This window comes from Charadrius vociferus, unplaced genomic scaffold (assembly GCF_000708025.1).
Source record: "Charadrius vociferus isolate BGI_N301 unplaced genomic scaffold, ASM70802v2 scaffold169, whole genome shotgun sequence".
NCBI lineage: Eukaryota > Metazoa > Chordata > Aves > Charadriiformes > Charadriidae > Charadrius > Charadrius vociferus.
Window position 1 is genome coordinate 384705 of NW_009652966.1, and position 16816 is coordinate 401520.

The 16816-nt window shown below is 41.5% G+C and overlaps 1 pseudogene; it reads left to right on the forward strand.

Moving 5' to 3' along the window:
* Nucleotides 1–1127: 1127 nt before the first annotated feature.
* Nucleotides 1128–15523, forward strand: LOC104293600 (annotated as a pseudogene).
* The last annotated feature ends 1293 nt before the right edge of the window (nucleotides 15524–16816 follow it).

Here is a 16816-nt window from a genome sequence, read left to right on the forward strand (position 1 = left end):
AGATAACTGAAATTTAGTTTCTGAGTGAAGTACGCTGTGCACAATTACTCCGAAGTGATAAGTAATGTTTGTGTTGTTTTACTCAGAAAAATAACAACTGTGTTGTACCTGTTTGCAGTTAAAAGTGAAACCTGTTGTTTTTATGGTGTCTGTCTTCTGATGCTATGCATGTAATATGTACAGTAACTCACTGATGGTTTTTTGTCTTTCAAAGGGTTGTTTACCTTTGCTAGCATTCATTCTGTTCAAAGATAGCTAACAAAGATGTTTAGCTGAAGCTGGTCTTGGATCAGAATTGTTTGGAGGAAGAATATGATTGTGGATTGAATTATTTAAACATTTGGCTTTGCTTTCTGAAGTGAATACAGACCATATCCTCCTTCTGAAACAAACAGTGGAAGAATAGTTGGTGTTTTGCTGACTAAAGTATGTCTGTCATACTTTGAAGCTTTTTAAATCTGTAATATTTTGTACCCAATAGGATTATATATTGACCGTCATACCCTCCTGTGATATATTGCTTAGTTTATATGAATCGGGTTCATTCAGCTGCTTGCCTCAATATAGGCTGATATTAAAAATAAATTGCTCTAGTTTGGGAGCCTAAATATTTGAAATAGGGATATTCTGAAAAATACCCTGCAACTTCTGTCTTGTACAGTGCTCCCCATAGGAGCTGCTGCAGCTCCGAGTTCCTTTACAGAAAGGGCGTTTCCATAAGGAACTGAAGTGGAAGCAAAGCTCATGGATACTGGCCTTGCAGGGAGCACTGAAGCACTGATGGCCAGCTACCATAGATTCTCTTGGCACTAGAGGTAAAAGCCTGGGTAATTTCAAAAGCAGGGCTGAGCCCAATTCCTTGTGCTACTGCATGGATTCGTAACTATAATGTTTGCATTTGCCACTGATATGCTACTGTATTTTGCACAGTAGCCTTCACGCTTACTTAAGATATATTCTTTTCTTATGATGATGCAAGCGGTAATGAAAGATCATGTTTGTTTATTTGTTGTTGTGTTAGTTTACTTACCTCTCCAGTGCTGTCACAGGCTGGGTGGGCCTCTTGAAGTTCACCTCTGTGGGGTGGCAGGACCGTGCCTCTCATTTTCAATCATCTCAACTCAGGCATGTCGGCACAGATCCCAGTAAGAGACACTAAATCCTCCAGTCAATCCAGCATGAGTTGGTCCCTTTGGGGACTATTAAAAGTCACATGAAGTGCAAGAAAGAAAAAACAAACTATCAGAAACTGCCAGCGGGCTTCTCTTCCAGAGATGCCCTGAAGGTCTGACTCATCATCACTCCTGAAACGTATAGAGGTTTCAGGGTAGCAGTTCTGATGGGCCACTCTGCCATCTCTCCAGGGACAGGAGGGACAGGAGCAACCTGGTTCTTGCACAAAGCCTGGCTCTGAAGCTGTGCTCCAGAAGCCTGCTCACTCACCCAAGTGGCTGCTTGCTAATCTGAGCACTTCCTTTCAGTGCCACTGTGCCGCTTTCCTCTGTCTCTTGTCCAATCTACAGTGCACAAAATTAATTTGCACGTAGGAGTTTTAATGCAATTTAGTAAGACGGGATATTTACTTTTCAAAGCGGCTACTATTTCTTTATCAGAGTTGCAGTGATGTCTGATTAGCTAAAACAACAAATGCATCTATGGTGATTTCAAAAATATTCTGTGAAAAACATTTCAAGTTGACTACAACTGCTTGGGACAGTCTTTTAGCACAGTACCCCTCCTGGAGATGTAGGCAAGAGATTTAAATAAACCCAAAGTTTCTGACTTAACAGACACAAGTTACATCTGCTGTAATGAGGCTGGCAGGTTGTTCCTGGTTATTTAATGTGCTACCAAAACATAACGTCTTATCAAAGGAAACTAAATCCAGTTTATTTTACTTTACACAATCACTGAAAGCCACAGTTATACTAAGTAGAACTTCAGTCTGTGTTTGACCTCATAATCAAAAAGGGGGTGGAGAAGGCAATGGTCATGGTTTTAGTAAAACAGACACACTAGTGCGCTGTAAAGACCCTGGTTATCTTTTATAGGAGAGATGGTACTTAGAAGTGTTTAAAAATAATTCATGCGTCCATTTCTTTGTGTGCTGGAATCCTACTGAATAAGGGTCCGACTAAGGTATGTACAGGTGCTTTGAATCAAGGGGATATGAATGGTGACCCACCACATCTTAGACTACCCGTGGACAAGGGTAACCGTTAAGTTGGACCACTCTCTGGAGGAAAAAGTTGTTCAGTGGATCCATTTTATTCTCCTGTAATGGATTACGTTCTGATAAGCAAGTGCTGTACATACAGTGATTGGGAGGAGTTTTGCTGGGGTTTTGTTTGTTTGCTTAGCAAGAGAGAACACAGAAGGACACAGACTGGTTTTTTTGTGTGTTGGGTTTTTACTCTGGACTATTAACGATGTTTGTTGTATTTCTGGTTTTGTAAAAATTGAAAGGAAGTCTTTCCTTAAAAGGAAATCTTTCCACTTCTCTTTCTAATTAGCTCCTCGGAACGTAATGTAATAATACAGAATCCGTCAATATAATTATAGGGCATATTAACTGGAGTATAAAACAGAACACTCTTGAAGATTGAATGGATACTACTATTTATGTATATAGTGTGCATTTGAAATCTGTATCAGATGGAAAAAATAATGTCTAACATTGGGAAGTGTTATACGTAGCCTTTACTTGAAAATTGCCAGAATTATTCCATAACTATAATCAGTCATTGTTCTGATTTGGTTTTTATGAGAATTTTTTTTATATCACCATAGCATGTTCTGATAATCCATAATATGACATGAAATTGGCTAACTTCTTAATATGTAGGAAGTTACACGCTCTTTGCTAACTTAGGAAATAAAAAGCAGCTTGCTTCTGTACAAGCTAAATGAAAGAGACTTCATTAGAAAAAGTATAGACAAACTTGCAGATTAGTCAGACCAAACTTATGAGCCACGATGGAAAATCTGTTAATTCATCCTTTTTGTTTAGAATGAAACAAGCAACTGTCTTGGCAGTTATATTTTTCAGGGATGATGGTTCTGTGTTTGGTGTACATACTTATAATAAGACACATACACAGCCACAGTCTATATTGCTGCTTTTATAGGGATAACTGACAGCAGTCCTCCACACTCTGCAGTTTAGGCTTTTTTTTCCTTTTCTTTCTCTCTATGAATTCCATAGCTGTCTCTGGATTTTAAAATTGCAGCTATGTTTTTCTCCCATACTGATCTAACTCTTCTTTATTAACAGAAGACAAGTGATGGACGTAATGTAACCACAGCTGCATGAGTTTTGCTCAGCTGATGTTTAAAATACGTTTCTTGCTCTCTGTGAGGCCTCAGCTACAAGCATGGCAAACACAAATTTTTCAGGGCAACAAGAAGAAGTCCACCTTAGAATCCATCACTCTCTAAATCCGCTATTTGTGCTGTTCTGAATGATAACTGGGATGAGTGAGACTGTACAGATTATACTGAAGAAATAATGTTTGCAGGACAGACTTTCCCATGGCAGTCAGGATGTTTCGGCTTTCTTGAAATAAGGATATATTTTTGCTAAGTTTAGAACACCAAAAATCCAAGTTTTCTAATAAGTTTCCTATAGATTTTACTTGATGGCAAAAGGTGACCTGTGGCAAATAAGTTTTTAAATAAATTATTTATGCCTTTTATCTGAAAGATCTGATTTTGTATCTGGATATCATTTATGACAGATGAAGAAGGGTTATAAAGATTTATGTAGACTAGTCTGTATTTAATTATTTTAAAAAGATGTGAGTTAAACTCTAGAAATAAATAGTTATTTGTAAAATATGCATTCTATACACCTGCATTCAGACCAATTCCCACAACCAGTCTTGCCTCAACTTTGTTCTTGTGACCTTGTGAGTAAGGAAGCTGAATCTGACTCAGGTAAGATCCAATATTAGCAGTTATATTATATCCTTTTTATCCTGAACTTCATGTAACATTGTACATAGATCAGTTATTTAATGTGGCCGAGTTATCTGGGATACATATCCTGTATTAATGCAGCATTTGGGAAGTGTTGTGCTAGGGACTGCCAGAAAATGACTCTTTCTCGTTACTTGGACTCATCCACTATGATCATGCGAAGAGCAGATGGCAGCGACTAAGGGCAGTGAAGAACCTCAGTTTATGGCAGCTTTATGAAACCTTCACACTGCTGACCCAGCGTGAAAGGACAGGAACAAAGAGCAGGATATGACACTGCAATTCCATTCATTCCATTTACATTGGCATGAAACGTGAAAAGGTCTTGTAATTAACATTGCAGAGCATGCAGATATGTTTTCCAGTTTCTCACTGAATCATTCAGTGTTTAGTGATCAAACTTTTTTTTGGGTTGGTTTTTTTTTTCACACTTTGTCATTCCATGTGCTGAATAAGTGGCATGGGTAGTTGTAACTTATTTAGTAAAATGGACTTGGATATTTCTCACCTCTAGGTGTTGATCTTGAGGGTTGGTTTTTGCAGCATCATGGTGTAATTGACTTTCACTTGATACTAGTTTGAAAGTTTGGAGGCTATTTCAGACCCATCACTAGAGAAATCTAGTTTTTTCCTTCCTGATTCATTTGTTAATATTTTAAATTCCTCTTTTCCTTACATAACTTTGCTTTTAGATTTCATATGCTCAGATGATTTTATCTGAAGCCTGTCAATGGAATATGTATTGTTTTGAAATTCACTGTGGGGTTTTTTTCCTCTACATAGCCTTATTTTTCACACTGACTCACAGCTGTGGAATGTTAGATTTCTAGACCCTTTGTTCCCACTATGCATTGTTCATGATCATGGGGTTTTTTTAGGAAAAAAAAAAAAAAGAAAGCTTCTTTTTTAAAATGTCAGCTAACAAATATATGGAACACTTTGAATAATGTATTGTGCTTTTGTTTTGCTTGTTTTTTCTCCATTTAATCAACCAAACAATAAGTATTGTTTTCTATGTATGATAAATGTGTCCTGCAAATAAATTCATTGTTTGATTGTTAATGTGCTTAAATCTGTTTTTAAAAATAAGGTAAGAGTGACGTAATTCCTTATTTGTGGCAATTGCCATATTCTCTCATATATTCTCATACTCTTCAATATGTAATTTATATTCTGTCTCTGGGTACCCTTTTCAGTATCTGACCACCTCTTAAAATTAATAATAACTATCACTTTACTTTCCCTTATTTACCAGCTTATGACAGTAATATTTTGAGTCATAGTGGAAGTACAACCAGACAGACACCTACGTGCTGTTCTGGAGTAAAGCTACCTTCATTTTAATGTGACCAAGGAACGTAGTGACTGCCTTATAGGAACCAATCCCTTTCTCTTGGGTTAGTTCCTGTGTAATTCTCTGATGGAGTTACGGACTTGTGTTAGCTTGGTTTGTAGTGAAATATTCAACACAGGATACTGTAGTCAAGGTAAGTGAAACCACCTCTCATAGAATGATAAAATGGTTTAGGTTGGAAGGGGCCTTAAAGGTCATGGAGTTCCACCCCCCCTGCCATGGGCAGGGACACCTCCCACTAGACCAGGTTGCTCAAAGCCCCCTCCAGCCTGGCCTTGAACACCTCCAGGGATGGGGCATCCACAACTTCTCTGGGGAACCTGTTCCACTGTCTCACCACCCTCAGGGTAAAGAATTTCTTCCTAACATGTAACCTAAATCAGCCCTCTTTTAGTTTAAAATCGTTACCCATCATCCTGTCACTACACTCCGTGATAGAGTCCCTCTGCGGCTTTCCTTTGGATGCCCTTTAGGTACTGGAAGGCCACTATAAGGTCTCCCCAGAGCCTTCTCTTCTCCAGGCTGAACAACCCCAACTCTCGGCCTGTCCTCACCTCTCTGGGTGTTAAGGCCATCCCTACGTGAAGAACTTAAATCAGATCTTTGAATGACATTAAGGTGATGTTACGCAAGCCAGCCCAGAGCCTGGCACATACCCTGGCTAGTTCCGAACAAGGGTACGTAAGTACCCAGATGCGTTAGCACCGTGCAAACAGGTTGTTTAGCTTTATTTGAGAGTGAAGCTTTACCACTCTGTTTCTTGAGCAAGCTCAGCCAGAGTTGGCCAGGTTATTTGTACTGAGAACTAAATTGTCCTTTGTTACTTGTTGGATGAGCTGTTATTTTATACAAGCAGAGCTGTTTCAGCAAGCGTGGCTTTGTTCCCAGATAACAGATTACCACGAGAAACAGGCACAAAGCGCAGATCGGACATGTTGGTAGGATTTCCCAGACAGGTCGCTATGCAATTTTCTGAAAACTTGCATGAGGAGATGGTGCTTTTTTTCTTACCCATTTTAAAGGCAGAGACAACAGTTCAAGCTTCTAGGAGGGTCCTGAGTATTTTCAGTTGATTTTGAAAATGTTATCTCTTATTTTGATGTATATTCTGTAGTCTAGAAGAAAATCAGTGATGTCTTAACATCATCTTGAGGAATATTGCCTTAATCACTAATATAATTTCAGGATAAGATTTAAAAAGATACACTGTATCTATGACACTGCTGGTAACTTTATAAAGAAGGCTTAATATGATTCTTCCTCTGATCATACCAGTTTGCATCACCAAGCAGAAGCATTCCTAAACATCTTTAGTAGATCGGCATGCACTGAACTGACTGACTTACATATTTTTTTAAGATTTTTATGAGCTTTTGATGTGAACTACCCAAAGAAATACAATTTAAGGTTTGATTCTAATCTTATGATGGTAAGCTGGGAGAATCCACAACTTTCATGAGATCTAACCAGCAGTCACCCAGCACTCTACCAACTTTTTTTCCCTTTTTTTTCACCTCAGACAGCTGTGGGTCTGGTGTTTACTTTGATGCTTTTAAGGTTCCAGTGTTGTTGGAATAGCATTGGATGTTATTACCAATTATGTACCTCATGCTCTACATTTCTGATTAATTCTACCTCTTTTTAGTTCTTTGCAAATATAGTAGTGGTTGAATACTATATAACCACCACTTCTGACAGTCTTGAAAACATATGGTCGTACATCCTTTTTCATTTCCCATGAAAGGAACCTTTCAAATCAAAAAGAAATACTTTTTTCTTTTTTTCTTTTTTTTTTTTTTTTTGTTAAATGTCATCCTTTTTACTTGTTATTGTATTACTAAAGTCTCTGTATCTTTTTCCCTTTGACAGCGCGGTGAGGATCTCTATTAAAATATTACCAGATATTTTTTAAAGCTTAAATTCCTCTCAGCCTACTGAATTTGATTCAGTTAACCACACAGGCATCTGGTGTAGTCTGAGATATCCGAAGGTGTTCTGAGGTTAATAACCTGACTTGGAACAATGTTTTGAAACTCATCCCCCACTTGTCTCCTTTTGCCTCCTGTTGGTTGAAGTCTTAGAAACCCTAAGACCTATGCATGGGGTTGGCAGATGTGGGTGAGGCCCTATAGGACATCAAAGATGTTCTGGACCAGCAGTTGGATACTAGGAGGGGTACCTGAGGGCATTTTGTATCACGCCAGATGCTTAGATATGGGCAAAAAATCAAGCCAGACTGACTCCTTTTCTTTCCTTGCAGTTCTTTTCTTTTTGACTCATGAATTCAAGTGGAATATGAGACTTTTTGAGTGAGTTTTAATTGACATAAAAACACATCTATGCTTTTCTGTTTGTGCATAATAGTGCTATACAGGCTGTTTTATAAAAGTCATATTGGCAGAATACATGCATACTCCTCCTGCTCTGGACCTTAGGTCTGGAGGCAGCAGAAATGAGTATTGCTGCTTTATCTACAGCAAGAAAAAGGAAGGCTTATTTTACAAGGAAAATACCATCTGTCTCCAGATGTGGAGTGGTGGTAACAGCAGTGCACAGATTTACAGGAAGCAATGAAGAAGCACCAGGTGGAGGCAAGGCTGCACGAGGGGACTATGATCATCTTGGCCAACTGCCACAATTGTGTACTTGACTCCTTTTTTTCCCTTGCAGGAGTAAAGAATTGGTGGGACTTAAGAGTTAGAAATAGGATAAAATCAGGGAAGGGGTGTGATAGAGAGAGGGGGTTTGTTCATTTACAGAATCTTTAAATCAGAAAGAGAGCATGTGTACTTTGGAGATATGAGTGCTCTTTAGTAACTCCATGATAAACATTTTTACTACCTTTTTTTTTTTTTTCCTTGACGCATTTACAGAGCTGACCTGCAAATAAAACTAACAAACTTCCATCATGGGTAGAAACATCCCATGTAAGGTCAAAGAGGCAATAAAAGCCTGTCTTTCTAGATAGTAGTTCAGGGCATTTAGACCTCAGGAGTTGTGTCCCTCTCCTTGTTTAAGGATCAGGCACGATCTTACTTTCAGTTAGTCTGGATGCAAAGTCAGAACTTTTCTCCTGTTTCCACATTCCCTCTTCAGCACGAGTTCACCTCACAGATGCAATTATTAAGAAAAATTAATCAATCCATTTTTATAATGTTTTGCCCTTTGGCTTTGTTTTCATTCCTGCAGCTATTTGGATAAGCAGCAGAAATTGGGCCAAACCACCTGTATCGCTATCATCGCTGCAAAATCAACAAAGCCAGATTATGAACATGCATTAGAAACCGCAAATTCCTGGGTACTTACCACTGGTTATACCAACAAACTTTTTCTCTTTTTCTTTTTTTTTTTTTTTTTTCACTGCATGGATTTACCGCTCTTTATTAGATGATTGAATTTATTCCCTAGAGGTGCTCTGCGAGGCACTTGCAATGCTCAACGTGTTGCAGTGCTGAAGGAAAAAATGGGCAAACCAGAACTTGTATGCTTTTTACAACTGGACAAAATTCACCGTTTCATATACCGGACCAGTGCAGATAAGTTGTTAGTCATCTATGAAGGCCCTGCTTATTTTTCCAGCATTTATCTTCGAAGTTACTCCTAAGGAGTGCATTTAAATAGTTGACCTAACTGGCCTCTGCATACCACTTTAACTGCAATTAAATATAACTGGACCAGAAGTAAAAATATTACTGAAATATTTGTGAAAACTTTAGCATATTATCAAGCAGTATGTTTTCATAAATGTGCAGAAACCTATTGTTCACTTGAGACTTTACCTAACTGGACACTGCACAAATTTTTTTAATCTTTATTTTTTATCTTGACATGAAAATACCAAAATCAATTCTGAAGAAAACATCTCAGCTTTCACTTACAGGTTAACTTAGAGGGGCTCACTTTTAGCATGTGCAAATGATGGTGTAAAAATTAAACTGTATCATTTAACATGATATTAAATGTGATACTAAATGTGATAAATCACTCTGTTCTCATGTACGTGGTTCTCCAGTTTGTTTCCCGTGCTTTATACTAAATCAAATGCAAGTGCAATGGAGATTATTTGCATGTGCTTTTATAGCTGTACAGTGTACCTAAAGACATTAAGGTTGCAGCCAAACCAGGAGTCCAGGTTTGGTGCATTTAGTTCATCATAGTAACAAGGGAAAACCAATCTAGATAGTGAATGGAGCTGATTAAGGAGTCATGAAACCAAACTTGTCATACTCAGATGTAAAATTGCAAAAAGAATCCAGAAAATGAATGGTCATGGAGGTTTAAAAAAATAATAATGTTTATTATTAATTACAAACAAATAAATAAATAATTTGGAAAAACGCCCCCTAAATTAAGGCCCTCTTCTAGATCAAAAGGGTGCTTTGAAATGCAAAATAAACCTCTTTTCTTCTGCCATGGGTTTGTGTATACACACAAATGCTAATTTGATAAGCACTTGGTTAACTTCCCCTGACCTGAACTGTCATCAGTTTAGATAAAAATAATGATTGTTAGTGGCCTTAAAAAGCTGTGAAACATATAGGTTGTAGCTGCAGTGAAGGAAACTGAAATGGCATTGTCAAATCCATAAATTACAGCTTGCAGTGAAGAAAAGTGGTTAAGCAGCTCCGTGTGGGCCTGGGATGTGAGACCACCCAGTGGGACAGGTCGCCCCCTGTCCTACACCTTCCCTGCGTGACCTACAGTGTCTGCTAGGGCCACACTCAGAGAGGTACCTCAAGTTGTAAGGAGGGACTTAGGCCAGTGGAGCTCACTAGGCTCTTACATTTAGGACCTTGCTTACCCTGAGGTCAACGGGCCTCCAGAACTAGCTCAGATTTTCACTCAAAATAGCTCTGAAGTCTTCTTCTGCGCATGCCCAGCCCTGTCACAGCAGAGGGGCTCATGCACGATGTTCGGGCCAGGGTCTGGCAATGTCGCGTGCCGTTCCTCTTGCCCCCGCGGCTCAGTTGAGCACTCGGTCTCAGCGTGGAAGTTTTAAATCCAGCATCCCACAGAATGCAGCAGGGGTTAGTGCTGTCTTGGAAAATGCTGCGTGCAGGGGTGGGAGCAGGGTACAGCAGATGGGAAACAGTCTGGACACAATCCAGTGTCTGTTTAGTGAACCACTGTCCAGACTGTTTATATAATACTATAGGTGAATTCCAGGCCTTGGCCAGGGCCAACTTACAATCTCCAGGACAGAGCCAAGATGTTTCCAGGAATGTTTTAAATTGTGTCTTTTGGTTGTTGGGGTTTTTTTTAATCTTTGCCGTATTTGTTTTGGAGCATAAGGAGTTTGATATCCAGGGCCATTAATATCCTGCAGCAGTCAGCCTGGGGATGCTTCCTCTACAGACACATACAAACCATGTAAGAATGAAGTGTTTTCTTGTTGGAGAGGAATGTTAAAGAGATACTGTCAATTTTAAACTTTAGTGGGAAAAAACAACTATTATTTTAAAGAATAAAAGTGCTTTAATATTTGAATAGCTGTTCTGCTTTTCTACAGTATTTGCTGAAATACCTTTTATAAGTTTAAAAATCCATAAATCTAACTTTCTTTGCAGCCTAGGAACTGTACAGCTTTGGCCATGGAAGTTTATGAACAAAGGAGCTTTGCAATGGGCTGTCTCCTCTTCAGCTGCTCCAAATGTTTAACCTTGATGTGTCGTTGAGAAGAAACTGTGGCAAGCGTGTTGCTAATAAAAGCTTGCTCTTCTCCAGCTGTAAGGAAAGTCATCTGTCTTAAAAACAGTTTAAATTATTAGCCAGTCGGGCATCTGAAATTAGAAATTTCTGCTGGTGCATCCCAGGCTTTGGAAGACAGCTAGACCTGATACCAGAAAATTGTAGGTTCAAATTAAATGGAGTCCATGAAGTAAGCCCTGAATATGATATTTGTATGAAAACAGAGCCAAATTATGCATGAGTAATAAGACTGTTATCAATATGAAAATATATAGGAGTCCTTTCTTCTCTCCTTATGCACCACAGACATGAGCTGACTACACTGATGTCAGTGGGAAACATCCTGCCCCTATATGGAGTGGAATATCAAGTGTTAAAGTAATCGTAGAATAAGGTGACATAGCCTAAAGAACAGTGACGGAACTGGACCTGCTAAGGCAGGAAAACAGTTTCCTTGCCCCAGTTTCTTCAATCTATAGAATGAAACAAGGGGTTCCCCTTGTTAACACATTTTGCAAAGCACCTTACTTGCACAGTGTGAGACATAGGCCTATTGTTCTAAGCACATCTCGTAAAAGTTATTTTGTCCTGAAGTATAAGGATGTAGCAATCAAATGGAATTTGGCAATTTTTCCCTACTTTGGACTGTAACAAGCTTTCAAGGCTGCTGGTCGATTGAACACGGTGCTGCTATGAGGGGAGGAATTCAGGGATTCATCCCCACCTAGCTTGAGTCACTTGCTTTGGGCATTTGGATAGTCATCACTTCCCCTCTCTACAGTCAATGAAGAAAGAGATACCACCACAGATAGACAGCCATCTGAGGAGCGATCAAGCTGTGGGGCTGCTTCTCACCCAGCATAGTATAGGCACAGCCTGGGTGTGAAGCTTAGGTGCAGCCTAGGTACGGCCTGCTCCATAGCTGTGTCGAGGAAGGAATATGTTAATAAATAGGATTGCTCAGGGCACCTAGACAGGCAGTATATAGTGTAATGGGATAAAGCACTACCCCACCAAAATCATCAAAGTAACTTGAAGCCAGTGAGTATTACACCGTGTTATTTCATCTTTCTTTCTTTAGTCCATAGCATGTTAATGAATAAAAAGCTTTGCATGAATAAACGCTGTTTTGTGGCTGATTGCCATACTCAAAAGGTCTTTATTCATGCACACCACATTCCTCTACAGAATGTTTTAAAAAAAGTTCTAAAAATTGTGTCATTCCTGATTTTAAAATATTTTAGTCTAGTAACAGAATATCAATTCTTACACATGCATGTGTCATTAAGATCACTGAAACACAATGATGAACAATTTGTAATTGCTAGGTATCTGGCATTATCAATCTCTTCTTATTTTTAAAGTAAAAGTTACAATAAAATATAAAGTAAAGTAAACAATAAAAGTTTAGAATAAAGTTAAAATTACAATATTTTTCCCTAGGATCCTCAGGGAGTCTATTTGAAGATTTCTGTATTCATAATAGGATGCTCCCAAGTGGGATTTATCAGAGCGCTGATCGAAGCTGGCATCTCCATAAATATAATGGGAAGAACATCTATTAGTGCTTTTATGAGTGCCTTGTATGCCAAAGAATGCAGCTACAATCAGATGAGGATCAAAGCTAGGCAGTGGGCCATGGGTACAAACTCAGTGTTTAACTTGACATATCCAATAACCTCTACACTTTCTGGAGCAGCTTTTAACAGCAGCATCAACATCATGTTCAAAGATAAGCAGACAGAGGATCTGTGGATGCCTTACTTCACTATCAGAACCAACATCACTGCCTCAGCAATGAGGGTCCACGCGGATGGCTCTCTGCGGAAGTATGTCTGTGCCAGTATGTCCCTCTCTAGGTATATGCCTCCTCTCTGTGACTCAAAGGATGGGCATCTCTGGATGGATGGGAGGTTATATATCAGTTTTCCAGCTGATATTGCAAGGTCCATGGGTACAAAGGTGGTAATTGCTAGCGATGCGAGGAGCCGGGATGAGAGACCTCACTGACTACAGTGACTGCTTGTCTGGCTGGTGGCTGCTCTGGAAGAGGTGAAATCCACTGGCTGAGAAAGTCAAGATGCCGGATATGGCAGAGATCCAGATGCGGCTTGCATATGTGTGCTGTGTGCAGCAGCTGGAGATGGTGAAGAACAGTAGTTACTGTGAGTATATCCAGCCACCCATTGACCGACTTTGGGAAATTTTATTAAATCCGTGACGTGGGATAGCAGCACAAAAAACCAGTATTTAATGTCTGGTGCAGGAGTGGAGTCCTTGACAAGATGCTAAGAGACAGGCAGGAGACTTGCAAATCCAAACCTGATAATGTGATCTGTCCCACCACCTCTTTTATGGACCTGGCAGAAATTGTGTCCAGGACTGAGCAGACAATGAGTCAGACTACCAGATTGGGTACGAGGAAGAAATTCTGGGCAACCAGAAGGATGATTATACCAATTTCATAAGCAATGAGGTTGAAGAAGACTCTGACTCAGATGAAGAAATGCAGATAAGAAAGGGCAGGAATTTTCCCAGTGCAGCAGTCAGGCACACTGCACAGGAGAGCCAGCCTAGCACTCAAAAGGGTCTGACCTTGGTGGTTGAGAGCTATGTCCCATTTGTACTGACAGCGGCCATATTTATTTACGAAGTATTTATTTTTTTAAAAAAAGTCAGTCACCAAGGGGAGTTGCTCCAAAGCCAGCCCGACCCGCAGCAGAGTGGCAGATCTCAGCACACAGGGTTTTTTCCTGAGGTAGGGAAATGCCAGGGCAGCAGAGAGAGCTGCCAGGAGCCGGCAACTCTGGTGGGAGACGCTGAGGAGGCAGTGCCAGAGCAACTGCGACACCCCCAATGCCTATAAAAAGCAGCCTGGGGAGCACGAGCGACCAGGAGCATGGTGACCATAGTGTGGCAGTTTGGGCAGGAAGGGCATAGTCACCCTACCGCCTCAAAAGGTGAGTTCAATCAGTGGTCATCACCCTCTCAGAAGGAGCTCAGCTACGGTATCCACCTAGCGGAAAGACACCACGTCCTCCACGCTCACCAGAATGGATGTGGCAACCCAGGTAGAGACCCCACAAAAAGATGCAGACATCCAGGTCTCGGGCTGCAGGGAGTGCCAGAGCCTTTCGCTGGTAACTCATGGCAGCAGTGAGAACAGCCGTGTGAGGTGTGACCAGGTGGACAATCTGCTCAGCCTGGTGGCAGAGCTACAAGAGGAAGGAGAAAGGTTAAGGAGCATCAGGGAGTCTGAGAAAAAGATAGATTGGTGGAACCATGCTCTGCCCTGCCTGAGACAGAAATGCAAACAGCTGCCAGAAAAAAACAAAATCATGAGAATCCTGTATCCTCCTCCTGACAGGCTGAAGGCAGTAGCTTAAAGGAGAGGAGTGAATGGAGGCAAGTCCACGCTTGGGGTGGCAGGCAAACCCACTCCTTGCCCACCTCGCCTTCCCAGGTGCCTCTGTACAACAGGTACGAGGCTCTGGATGTGCAAGGCCAGTCAATGGATGACGTGGATGACAGTGCACCTTCACCAGAGGTGCTGCCAAGGAAGGCCTACCCCTACACCACGACCACCTCCACAGGGAAGAAAAGATGGGTTCTAGTTGTAGGTGACTCCCTTCTGAGGGGAACAGAGTGTCCAATATGCCTTCCTCTTAGGGAAGTCTGCTGCCTCCCTGGGCCTGGGTTAAGGACATCACTAGGAAACTCCCTAGCCTGGTGCGGCCCTCAGACTATTACCCATTACTGCTCTTCCACTTGAGTGGTGATGAAGCTGCAACATGTAGTCCAAGGGCAATCAAAAGAGACTTCAGGGCCTTGGGACAGTTGGTAAGGGAATCTGGAGCACAGGTTATTTTTTCCTTTCTCTTCCCAGTTGCAGGCAGACACACTGGAAGAAACAGATGAGCCCAATCTGTTAACACATGGCTCCACGGCTGGTGTCACTGACACAATTTTGGGTTTTTTGATAATTGGATGGCCTACACAGCACCAGGTTTGCTGGTGTCAGATGGGATTCACCTTTCTGAAAGGGGGAAGAGGGTCTTTGCTCACAAGCTAGCGGGGCTCATTAACAGAGCTTTAAACTATGCTTCAGAGGGGAGTGGAACAATATCAGGCTTGCCTGTGACAAGCTGTGGAATGACAGGCAATTGTTAGAGGGACAGTGTGCTAGCGAGGTCACACGGCCTGTTGCTCTGAGATGTGCTGGCCACACTGCAGCACACTTGAAGTCTTACAGAGATGAGCCAACAGCTCCTGCAGTGATAAGAGCCAAGAAGGAAACACTGAGGAAATACCTCAAAAGAATTAAGGGGTGTTCCCTCTAAGAAGGTGACACAGCCAACAGCCCAGCTGAAGTGCCTCTACACCAATACATGCGACATGGGCAACAAACAGGAGGAGTTGGAAGTCACTGTGCTGACAGAAAGCTACAACTTAGTTGTCGTTATGGCAACTTGGTGGAACGAATCCCATGAGTGCGACTATTGATGGCTACAGGCTGTTCAGAAGGGGCAGGAGAGGAATGAGCAACAGAGGTGTTGCCCTCTACATCAATAAATGGGTAGAGTGTGAAGAGCTGTCTCTGAAGAATAGGCATGAGCAGTTTGAAAGCCTGTGGGTAAGAATAAGAGACTGAGGCAACAAAGGGGACCTTGTGGCTGATGTCTACTACAGCCCACCTGATCAAGGGGAGCCTATTGACAAAGCTTCCTTACTCCAGCTACAGGAGGCATCACGTTTGCAGGCTCTCATCCTACTTGGGAACTTCAACCACCCCAACATCTGCTCTAAAAGTAGCATAGCCATCTGTAGGCAATTCAGGAGGCTCCTGGAGTGCATTGAGGATAACCTCTTAAGCCAGGTAACAGACAGCCCTACCAGAGGGGATGCGATACTGGACCCGTTGATCACCAAAGCAAGTGAGATAATCGGTGAGGTCAAGATTGGAGGCAGCCTCGGCTGCAGTGATCATGCACTGGTAGAGTTCACAGTTCTGAGGAACATGGGTCAGGTGAAGAGTAAAGTCAGGATCCTGAATTTTAGGAAAGCAAAATTCCAGCTGTTCAAGGAGTTACTCAACAGGACCCCCTGGGAAACTGCCCTCAGCAACAAGGGAGCAGAACAGAGCTGGCAGATCTTTAAGGACACTTTCCAATAGAGCACAAGAGTTCTCAATCCCCAGGTGTAAGAGATCAAGAAAGGAAGGCAAAAGACTGGCATGGCTGAGTCTGGACCTGCTGGTCAAACTAAAGGGAAGGAAATGCACAGGCAGTGGAAGCAGGAACAGGTATCCTGGGAACAGGATAGGGACACTGCTCAGTTGTGTAGTGATGGGGTCAGGAAGGCCAGGGCATGACCTTGGCAAGGAACACAAAGAATAATAAAAAAAGCTTCTACAGGTATGTCAGCCAGAAAAGGAAGGTCAAAGAAAGCTTTCCCCCCTGATGACCAAGACTGGCAAACTGGTAACAATGGACAAGGAGAAGGCAGAGGTACTCAACAACTTTTTTGCATCAGTCTTCACTGGCAACCTCTCTTCCCACATCTCCGGAGTGGATGGACCACAAGGCAGGGACTAGGGGAGCAAAGTCCTTCATGCTATAAGAGAAGATCAGGTTCTTGACCACCTGAGGAACATGAACATACAGAAGTCTATGGGACCTGACAAGATGCGTTCCGGAGTCCTGAGGGAATTGGCTGATGTAGTTGCCAAGTCACTCTCCATGATATTTGAAAAGTTATGGCAGTCAGGTGAAGTTCTTGGTAACTGGCAAAAGGGAA